Here is a 10,396-nt window from a genome sequence, read left to right on the forward strand (position 1 = left end):
AAAAAGAATGACTTCCACCGATGGGGTCAAACGGTGATCTGGTTCCTTCCCAGGAATGGAGGGGAAGTTCCTGTGTCCTGTGGGGGCCCCTCGCTGACACGAGCAGGTGAATTAGCTCCCCCACTCCTATCTCTGCCAAGAATGAAGCTCCACCTTCCCGGTCAGTTTGGAAAGTCACTGTCTAATACGGGGCTGAAGACAGGGGGGCGTGTCCAAGGTGCGCTGGTGCACGGGGGAGGTGTGGCCGAGGCGAACAATCCAAAACAGTAATCCTTAGAGAGAATCCAAACAAGTGGGTAAGTCCAAAACCAGGAGATCCATCAGAACAAGGAATTAAAACACGAAGGCCGGGTCGGAACCGGCAAACAGGGAACGGGACCAGGCGCTTCCAGGTCCCGGACTCGCACGGTACAGAAACCGGATGCAGAACCCGGATGAGCGTCAGGGCCTGGCTTTTAAGGTGGGCTGGGAATAGGAATCAGGTGCGCAGAATAAAGTCTCAAGTGAAAGGGCTGGAGCACCCTTAAGGAGGGGGGACTATAATCGTGACAATAACAGGTCTTTATAAATCATATATATATATCTTGTGAAATGTTCTTATTTATTGTTGTAGTCTTCTTATTTATTGTTATTGTCATCCTGTAAAGCGCTTTGAGAAGTTACCTTTAAAGGCACTATATAAAATAAAGTTGATTATTATTATAAATCAATGTCACTACTGCTACAATGTTATCGCTACACACCTGCATATGTATACACACCTATATATAGTTTTTGAAGGAGAAACAGTGCAGTGGGTCTACCCTTGTGATCCTGTGGGTTGCTGTACTTCACAACAGTATCTCTGGCCCATCTGGAGCTAAATGCTGATCCTGATTATTGCCCTGGGCAATAAAGAATCACTGCAAACACTTCACTGAATACACTTTTCCTGCTCCTTTGACATGATCCAGAATTTGTCATTTTTTAAAACACCTGTCGGCTAGACTGCAGATCTGCAGGCAAAATGTGAGCTATAGTAAAATACGGTAATTTTTGGAACAAGCACAGGTATGTGTCAAAAAGCATAGTGCTCTATCTCAGCAATACTTTGTTCATTGCATTACACAATGTTTTTTCACATATGTTAATGAAATCAGATCTTAAGTGTTGTTTATAAAACAAAACTAATTAAAATAAATGCTTTGTTTTTATTCATCTTGTATCAAAGAGCAGACATTTTATTGTAGCTCAAGCCCACAATGTGTTCTAATGCAATACATGAACTAAGGAAGATTATCATGGGAAAGTCAGTATTGGTTTCTTTATAAAAATGTATTCCTTTCATTTCATTTAATTTTTTAAAGAAACTTACGTTACTATGATAGTTCCATTGAACTTGGGGGAAAAAAATCGTGTACTGCTGAATGTAGAATTTAAATCTATAGCATTAAAATCACCTATTGGAGAATTGAAATAAAACCTGCACTCAAAGTAAGACATTACCAACAATGACCACAAGGTGGAGATAGTCATCCCATGTTAAGAATGGCAAAGCTGTGTTAAGGTAAAAGGAATAGAAATGCATTGAATTTGAAAAAATACTGTTTTTATTTCTAAATTAAAAAGCAAAACATTAATCCTTTAGTGTGGGTTCACTGTTATCTTTGTGTTATTATGTGCTCTACTATGCAAGAGCTGCTTATGTTTAGGCAGTATGGAACTCTGAAGCACTCTGGAGTATGGAACTCTATTCTGTTGACACTGCCAGTCATATACACACACATAACATAAATATATCAATAACATAGTATTGAGGGCAGAGCCACAAGATCACTGCAAACACTTCACTAAATACACTTTTCCTACTCATTTGACATGATCCAGAATTAGTAATTTCTTAAAAGATCTGTCGGCCCGACTGCAGATCCACAGCAAAAATGTAAGCTCTATTAAAATATGATAATTTTGGGCAGCAAGCACAGGTTTCTGTAAATGGGGACAGTGCTCCGTCTCCAAGAACTGTAAGCAGTACTATGCTGCTACACACCTGTATATGTTGGTTTTTGAAGGAGATGCAGTGCAGTGGGTCTACGCTTGTCATCTTTTGGGTTGCTGTACTTCACAACATTATCTCTGGCCCATCTGGAGCTAAATCCTGATCCTGATTTTTGCCTTGGATATGTACCAATAAATCACAGGTGCATATACATATATCACTGTGTTTAAGCTGGAGACACAGAATCACAGAAAACACGTCACTAAATACACTTTTCCTGCTCCTTTGACATGATCCAGAATTTGTCATTTCTTAAAAGACCTGTCGACCACACTTTAGACTTTACACTTTAGACAGAATATTCATATAATTGTTAGATCGAACAGAGAAGCGTGTTTTGATGAGTTGTGAATATTTCTGTCAGTTTCTGAAAGTGGATGAATTTTTTGAAAAACTAGTCACTTTGGGGAGACAGAATATGGATAAAATTCTTAGATTGAACAGAGAAGCATGTTTTGTTGCCTCCAACAAAGGAGACACAATCTGGGGATTGTATGAAGCAGGCATTCCCATTATTACGTCTGCATATGGGAGCCAAAGCTGATGAAGCCATTACTCAACTTATTGATACAAAAGGTCACGTTTTATACAAAATTACAAACAGATAACCCACCCAGAACAGTTTCAGTACAGTTCCATGCCATATATGGTGTAAAGCTAGGCTGCGCCTTGGTACGTGATAAACTATAAGAATTGTAAGAATATTCTTGGGCTCCTTTAATTATTTTTAAGCAGATATTATGTACTTCTAGAATTTGTTAATCATGACTTAAGCAGATATCAGGCACCCTCAGTTCTGGTCAGGCTGCCCGAAGCTGGCTCTGCTCTTCATGTTCCAGGCGCGTAGCCAGCTCACACTTAAATTGGAGTTAGTAATTTTCCATTATTCTGGCAAGATAGTTAGTAAATGATGTTAGTACATTATTTACACAGTAAAAGCAAACTAGTGAAATAAATGAACAAGTAATAGGTTTATTCCATGCTGAAAAAAAGAAGAAAGAAAACACAACGTTTCGGCCGTGGAGCCTTCTTCAGTTGTGAAAAAATGTTTGATTCCTCAATAGTATGTGGGGGAAGGTTTGCCCTTCTCAGTCACCGCAGGAAGTGGAGACGTTGTTGTGCTTTTTCTTGCTAGGGAGGTGGTGTTGATGGTCCAGGTGAGGTCATCTGTGATATGCACAGCAATCAACTTAGTACTTCTAGCTGTCTCCACAGGGGAGCCATTAATGTGCAGTGGGGAGTGATTAGGGCGGGCCTTCCTGCAGTTAACTATCATCTCTTTTGTCTTATCGACATTCAGATACAGATTGTTGTTGATGCACTAGTTGCTCCACCTCCTTTCTGTATGATGCCTCATCGTTGTTACCAATTAGACCCACCACTTTTTTGTCATCAGCAAACTTGATGATGTAATTTGCACCGTGCTTAGCAGTGCAGTCATGAGTCATCAGCGTGAACAGGAGTGGGCTGAGTACATAGCCCTGGGGGTACCAGTGTTCAGTATTGTGGTACTAGAGATCTTGTCTCCAATCCAGTGCATGTCAAAGAAGAGACTAAGATCTTCAATTTAATGCCCATTAAACCCACAGTTCAGCTCAGGATCAGCCCTGCACTCCCTAAAATATGTGTCCCTTATTTTTCAATATTCACAAAATGGATGGCATATTTTCATTCATATCTCCAAAACGGTGCACACAAGTATAAAACCAAATGCACATGAAAGCAGAGACTCAGAGCTTTCATTTAATGTCTATTATCCCCAGTTTAAAAACTCAGCATCATATCCACCTCCATAGAAATTTGTATCCATTTTTTGAATAGTGACAAAATTGATGGCCTGTTTCAATAATACTTCCGAAACTCTGCATACAACAAGCTTAAAACCAAATGCACATGAAAGAAGAGACTCAGAGCTTTAATGTAATGCCCATTAACCCCACCGTTCAGCTCAAAATCAGCCCTGCACTCCGTAAAATAAGTGTCCCCATATGTAGAAAAATTAAAATGGACAGAATTATAATGTTGGTAAGAGAAGATCTATTTATTAATGTGCACATGGGAGAGCTGCTTGCAAAAGCTAGTCTCTCCAAAAGACGTTGCTCAGCGCTTTTTATACACAGTGACAAACTTCCTACCTTTAACATAGATTACCTAATCCCTAAAATGAACTGTTAGTTTTTTAGTCAAGATCGAGTACAGAAAAACAACTCCTTATTAAGACTTTCGTTATTGCTTACATTCGCAAAACAAGACATTCGCTTTCCCTTTTTACTACATTTAAGACATGAGCTGTATTTTTCCACTGATGTTTCCATATGTCAGGGTTATAAGCAATTCAGAAGCTAAAAGACAAGCAGTTTTTTTTAGCTTTTATACATTTTATAACATTCCTTCAGTCCCTCCTTTAGAACATATTTGTTTTCACACCACTTTGTTCTAAACAATGAGACTAGCTAACAGAGCTAGTTACCTTTTTGCATACAGCTTTAAGACAGTGAATACATAAAATAAAAATTATTAGTAGTATTAGGCCAATAAAGAAATATTGTACCAGTGATCATCCCCAGGCTCCGAACACAGACTACAGCCACTTTCCCACTCCCTAATCATCAGGATTATAGTCGTGATATTTTTGTCCTTCATCATTGATGTGCTGTGCTGAGTCTGTGATGTGTTCAAAATTGTCTAGTATGTAAGTACTACATAGTCGTTCTTACCTTAAAAGAGGATGGCCTAAAACTGTGATTATAGCGGGGAGCATACGGTTAGTTCCATTCTAATACATTTGAGGTACACTCAGACGAAAAGCAAAACTATTTACCCAGGTTATTCGCAGGTTATTAAATCAAATCTGTCTCCACTCTCCGTAATTTCAGGAAAGCATAGTTGTACATTCTTGGCAACATCAGGTTTTAACCCACTCAAGTAAATTTGTTTCATTACTGTGGAAGTATCTTCATTCACTTCCCTTTCATTGGCTAACCCCAATCATTATCTATAAAGTTATAAACCTTTTTGTGAAATCTGAAACATCCTCACTTTCCTTCTGCTGACATGTGGTTACGTTTAGTTTAGCTGTTACTGTTACTAAACTAAAACATAAAAGATGCAAATACAGACAGATACACTTAACACCAAGGGCCAATTTGACCAGAATCCATTTAACCACCCATCAATACTGTATATCTTTGGACTGATGGGTAGAAACCAGAGCCCCTGGAGGAAACCAAAGCAAACTATGCGATATTACAATTTTTCAGTTATTAAAACATGTGTTACAAATCTAGCATACTCAAATCTAGCATGCAAATCTTATACATACTCATGTCTGAAATTCATAGAATGCTGATATTTCAATCTTTCATTTGCAATGTTTTGCACAAAATAAGCAGCTGAACAGCAGGCTGTGACATACCTTTATCCAGTGATTTTCAGAGCAGAAACATTAATGTGGGCAGGAGGTTTTTTCTATGGTCTGCTGTACTTCAGCTAGCCACATTTTGGCTGTGCTGTGTGTACTCCTGGGAACCCTGGACAGTAATGAATATCAGGCAGTATGTATAAATTAATCATGTGAGCATATTATTGTGTTGAAGCCAAACAAAAAGAATCATTTCTAAAACATCAATTTAACCTTTAGTGTCTGGTCTTGAAATGCTGTCCCATCACCCTTCGTCTGACTTCTGGATGTGTTAATAGATAAATGTTATTTTCTTTTTCCCATATGCTCTTCTCTGCATCATTAAGTACTTGTGGGTCATATCATGTAGCTCCTGGCATCTTTACTGGCAGGCAGCTGCTACAAAAAAGTTACATAAATGATAACATCTGCATATGATGGTGTTGAAGACAAAAACAAAAGAATTCAACAGATCTATACTTTACACTTTACTATAGCTTTTACATCATGACAATCTTGTCATATTTACAGTCATCAATTGTTTTAGGTTGCTTAACTGATTATCTGGAGACGCTTGTTCCAGTGAAAAAAACAATGGCCTTTGTTTAAGAGAAAACTTACATTTTTAAACATTCTTTTAAAGATAAACCTCTGAAAATATGTTTTTAATCAAACTTAATTATCCTATAAAATAGCTGAAAAATTATTTAGTCCTTAACCTCTTCAGAAAACTTCACTAAAAGGATTAAGGAATTGTTCTCTCGACTCATCTTCAATTCAATTCAATTTATTTTTATTTAGCGCCTTTCATAACAAGGTTGCCCAAGGTGCTTAACAAAGCAAGTAACCATGCATTGTGTTGAATACAGAACAGAAAAGACCAGAAGGCAACAGAGGAGATGATCCAAAAACTCCTTAGTAAGGAGAGAAAAACCCTCTATGGGTCCAAGGTTAACTGGCTGCCCAACCCCTTTGGGCATGCTAGCATTATACAATTTAAAAAAAGGAATAAATGAATAAGGGTATTAATCCATCCATCATTTCATATCATATCATATCTTGTCATCTTGTGGGCTCTGTTTTGGGTGAATCCAAACTGTGTCGTTCATAAAGTGCAATCAGTCTCAGTCCATCTCTCTTCCCAAGAGGCTGTTGAAACATTACAATAGGCTTCTGTTGTGCCTGTATGTGTTTCTGGACCTCAGTCAGCTGCTTTGTGGCTTCTCATGTGTCCTACTGGCAACATGGCTGGAGATGAGTGGCAGACACAATGAAAGAACAACTTCAAGAACTCCATTTGTTGCACCTTTAAATTGCTTTTACATTATCAGAAGACTGCTTATCTGCTACAATGCAGTAAATCCTTATGGAATGTGACAGACTCTGCTGGGACAGGACACCTGTTAGAGTGAAAAATGCCCTTTGTGTAAGAGACTGGTCTCTATTAAACAGAAATCACAGCTCAGTCATAGATAGGAGCCACTATAGCTGATAATTTCAAAATCAACTGTATGTTCTGAATTAATATTTTTTTCAATTAAACTATTTACAACAGTTTATGGCTAAAATGAAAATAAAATGCAGTCATTGTAGATTAGGTCTACAGCATCTATTGAACTGTAATTAAAGTTTTAAAATATTATTGTAACAATAAACCATTTAAAATGTTTTTTTAATCAAATGTCTAACTTCTCAACAAGGTTTTAAAATATCTCTGTAGTCCAAAAACAATTGCTGTAGTCCTTAGCCTTTTCAGAAACCTTCACTAAAAGGATTAAGGAATTGTTATCTAGACTCATCTTGTAGGCTCTGTTCTTGGTGTCGTTCATGAAGTCCAGTCAGTCTCAGTCGATGTCTCTTCCCCTGTTCTGGGAATGCTGGGCCATCATCCATCTGTTGTAACAGAAAAAATAAGGTTCTGGATCCCGAGATGAAGTTAAATAGATGAGTTTATTGCATGCAAGGAACAATAAAGCCGAAGTCTTGTTTCCCGCAAGAAACAACAAAACCGAAGTATTGTTCGATGTGCCGATACAAACTTTTATGTTATATAGTCCTTCCTTGCTGCTTCGGCCGTCATTCGGTGTTATGGTAAAGAGGGGGGTCATGGTACTTGGTCAGTTAAGAGACCCTGGCCAAATGGTCAGATTACGCCCCAAGGGGGTTCCTAGCTCGCATCAGTTAACCCCCTTTCCTGCCATAAACCCCTGTCGCTTAGAAGTCTAATTTTCAGGCAGAACTGACTTAAGTTAACCCTTTTACATCTTGTGCATTACTTCATTCCCCCCTAATAAAATATGTCATACATCAGCACTGCCTATTTTTACACATACAATGTCAGGGCAGATCTTTCTTTGTTAGATGTACAGGCATGCATTACCATGACATTGTGCGTTCCATGGTTACAACAAGATGTGATTGATGTTTTTGTACAAGTGATAGTTACAATTATACATATAAAACATTCATAATCCTACAAATACATAAAGTCCTACCCCAGGACCCAAACGCAGACCTCAGCCATGTGGAGATTTATCGTCAGGATCTTAGAATAGCAATATTGACCCAACTCCAATTATCATTTTTTGGCTCATAGATATGCCAACACCCGGAATGTATTGATACCATATCCCCAGTAATGCTCCTCAGGCCTAACAAGCACACTGTTGGTCTTAGGAAGCATCAGACACAGAAATGGTAACAACATCCTTCTTTCTGTTCACTCACTCTCTGCTGCCGTGGGTCGGTGAAAGTGCGATGCCCGGATCCAGCGATCTCGTCCTGTCACTCAGATGGCACAGTCAGTAGTTAGTGGCACTTGATATGGTCCCTTCCAGCAGGATTGCAACGTCTGGCAGGGTATATCTTCTTCACCTACACCCACTCGCCAGGTATCCAGTCGTGTCTCCCCTCTACTGGAGGTCCCCAAGCGTCCAGCACCTGTTCACGAGCCCTGTGCACCGCTTCAGTTAACAAACCTACAATACTATAATAGAGAGTTTAGTAAATTCAATAGTCCATTAGCCAAACTTGGCCTCCAGGGAGTTTCTTTGGTTGCCCGTGATGACCTCAAACGGGCTCAGTCTCACAGTTTCATTTGCTCCAGCCCGCAAACTGCACAGGACCGCAGGTAGAGCATCTACCCACGTTGTTCCTTCGGTTGATATTTTCTTTGTTGGTCTTTTAGACTGTGGGTGATGGGGGCAATGTAACTTCCACCTCACCCCAATGAGGCGATTACAACCTGGCACACCTTCCCAGTGTAGTATGCCTCTAGATCAGTATCCAAGGGGCAGGGCAGTCCGCACCATGGGATCATCTTAGTCATACACCTGGGTATCCACCAGCCCACACCCCATCATCATACAACCCCACATTCTTTACACATTTTCTAACCACTATTAAACATCTATTAAAGGCCTCAACCTGAATTCTCCCTTTTCCCAAATACAGGTTTCACAGGAGTCTCAGACTCCTGCTCTCCCAGTGCCGCTCGCCTGGCATCTGCATCTGCACGGTTGTTACCTTGAGTTACTGGAATTCTTTATTTATTGTGTTATTTACACCTTACTCCAGCTGCTTCAGTCGGCAGCTGTAAAACTACAAATCAGTTCAGAGACAAATCCAGTATTCTTAACTGGAGTCTCTGCCATTGTGAGAGAATCCTGTTTCTCCATAGCCATCCAGAATTGTGCCTACATGCAACAAATACATACATTATATACATATACAGTAACCCTTTAACATCTTTCTTTTTACAATCTTCCATCAGGGCACTAAACTGACTTGCTGCGCTGAGGCAGTGGAGGGGCATTTTTCAGATTGTTAGCACCTCGAATTCTGTTGTAACAACTCAGCCTGTTCTCTGTTCTCCCTCATGCATCAGAGAGGACCCATCAGTAAACAGTATTACATTTTCTTGAAATTTTCACGGTCCCCCACCTTTTGGTTACAGCATCTAATGGTATAATAGTGCCTACCTCCATGCTCCTGCATCAGCACAGCTGCCCAGAACCCTTTTTCCACACTTACATACTGTACAAAGGAATGGTACATCCATCTGAGGAAACCCCAGTCTCAGCACCTGTAAGAGAGCTAATTTCAAATTATTACAGGCGGCTTTTGCTGCTGGAACCAAGGCAATCTTGGCCTTGGACTGCACTCCCCCCTTAAGCAGATCTGTTAAAAGTTGTGCTCACCCCGTAAAAACATTGCACCCAGGCCCTGTTAAAATTACACACTGCAAGACACAAAAGGGCCTTATCATAACTGCTTAATATTAGACACTCTAAACCTGAAGCAACTCAAGACTTGTGGGTTTCCTCATCAGGGGAAGCACTCAGATTACCATCAACATACTGAGGGATCACAGTCAGCTGAAGCCACGTGATACCCTGTTCTGGATAGTCATTCCTTGAAATGCATAATATTCCAACCCAATAGATCTGGGTAAAACCACCCACATTCGCGTGATAAGTGCACGTGAATGTTAAAATCTGGTACTCAGCAAGTAAAACTTGCTGCCCCAATACTCCTGTGGCCTCCTGCCATCTCCCCATATACATTACTCTATAGCACACTGTGAAGTGAGACAAGCATGACAGTAGTGCTCCAGTATCCCATAACAGAGAAACCAACACCCCATTAACAGTACATTTTAGGTTTAACTCCTTTTATGCACTGGACTGGGACAGACTTAGGGAGGCTACAAGAGATTTACAGGATCTAATCGTTAGGTAAACAGATCTTCTCACAAGACTGTTTATTCTCCCCAGTCTTGATTCTAAACCTACAGCGTTTCAGCATGTCTGGTTTCGAGACATTTGAATAAATCCAACTTGTTTCCACTATTACAACTAATTGTATATACATACAAAAACTGTTTATCTAACTCCTTTTACGTCCACCTGTACTGTACTCAAACATTTCAGATGCTCTTATATTTTCCAATCTCCTTT

At 39.7% G+C, this 10,396-nt stretch overlaps 1 long non-coding RNA gene across 1 annotated transcript; it reads right to left on the reverse strand.

Moving 5' to 3' along the window:
- Positions 1-6,215: 6,215 nt before the first annotated feature.
- LOC148641313 (uncharacterized) lies at positions 6,216-9,891 on the reverse strand. Its single transcript, XR_015929848.1, has 2 exons — positions 8,166-9,891; positions 6,216-7,331 (listed from the first exon to the last, which is right to left on the reverse strand). It is a non-coding gene; the product is annotated as an uncharacterized LOC148641313 (long non-coding RNA).
- Positions 9,892-10,396: the final 505 nt, after the last annotated feature.

This window comes from Lepisosteus platostomus, chromosome 24, assembly GCF_059453375.1.
Source record: "Lepisosteus platostomus isolate fLepPlt1 chromosome 24, fLepPlt1.hap1, whole genome shotgun sequence".
Lineage (NCBI taxonomy): Eukaryota > Metazoa > Chordata > Actinopteri > Semionotiformes > Lepisosteidae > Lepisosteus > Lepisosteus platostomus.